Source organism: Calidris pugnax, unplaced genomic scaffold, assembly GCF_001431845.1.
Source record: "Calidris pugnax isolate Ruff unplaced genomic scaffold, ASM143184v1 scaffold192, whole genome shotgun sequence".
Classification (NCBI taxonomy): Eukaryota; Metazoa; Chordata; class Aves; order Charadriiformes; family Scolopacidae; genus Calidris; species Calidris pugnax.
This window is the reverse complement of record NW_015090919.1, coordinates 362416-363627: the sequence shown is the minus strand read 5'-3', so window position 1 is coordinate 363627 and position 1212 is coordinate 362416.

The following is a 1212-nucleotide window of genomic DNA, read 5'->3' as shown; positions in this document are numbered from 1 at the left end:
CTCCCTCCCTTCCCCTCCCCGGCTGTGCCTGCTCGCACCACCCAGCCCTGCAGCACCCAGTGCCCACCCACCCCCAATCACCCCTTGCCCCCGGGGCCAGGCCCTTCGCACCTCGCAGGGCCAGCAGATAAGGACTATCCCCCCATTGTGTGGAGCCTGAGCTCTTCTCCCGGCCCTTTGATCCCGCCAGCCCCCCATCAGGCTGATACAATCTCCTCCTGGTTTCGGCAGCCGGGAGGGTGGGTGCTGACTCACCGCCCAAGCGCCCGGGCACCCTTGGGGATGCTTCGCTCAGTCCCACTCCTGCGTGGCCCTGGGGTCTCTGGCTGCAGCCCAGGTGGGCAGCATTGCACCCCACTTCCCCTGGAACTGCCCAAAGGCTTACCCCTGGGGAAAAACAGCCTTGCGACCCCCTCTCTGAGGTCCCCAAATTCATCCTTCCTTTGCTCTGAGCCCAGCAGCCTCTCAGAGCACGTCCAGGCTTTTTGGGAAGCTCTAGCATTGAGTAAGACCCAGCAGCTCCTCCTGGGAAGACCCCTTCACACAGCCCCCCCCGCGAAGCTGTGTCCCCAGTGCATGTCCAGGCATGGAAGAGTCATTTGTCCTGAGACACCATGTCTGTGCCACAGACACCCCAGGACAGCCTGGGGCTGGGTGCAGGGTTTGTGCTCAGCCCCAGCCTGTCCATGCCTCAGTTTCCCCAGCTGTAAAACAGCAGGGAGGAGCAGCTGGTATATTCAGGCACTGCAGTGATCTGGGCGATACCCAAATTACCCCTTGGGCTCTGTAATGCAGAGGCCTTTTTAATGAAGCCACAGATCTGGACCAAACCATCCTCCAGGACTATCCTCTCAGCTGGGTTTGGAAGCACCAGCCCTTCCATTCCATCCACCCAGGCCAGTAGCCAAGCAAACTGTGCTGCTGTGGAGGAGCTTCAGTGTTCCTCCCAGTTGAACCCACTGCCCAGCCCTCCTCAGACAGACCTGTGGTGGAGACTGTGGCCAGCTCCTGACCATGGGACCCCCACCATGTGCAGGGCTGCAGCCCACCAGGGTGTGATTGCCTTAGGCATGAAGCTCCGAGTGATCCAGCACAGCCCGATTATGGCTTCTCCATCACCTGCCCCAGAGAGAGGTGAGCTGCAAATGAATAAAATATCATCTGTGGTCATATACTCCCTTAAAATCCTGTCTGCAAGCCAACCCCCTGCCA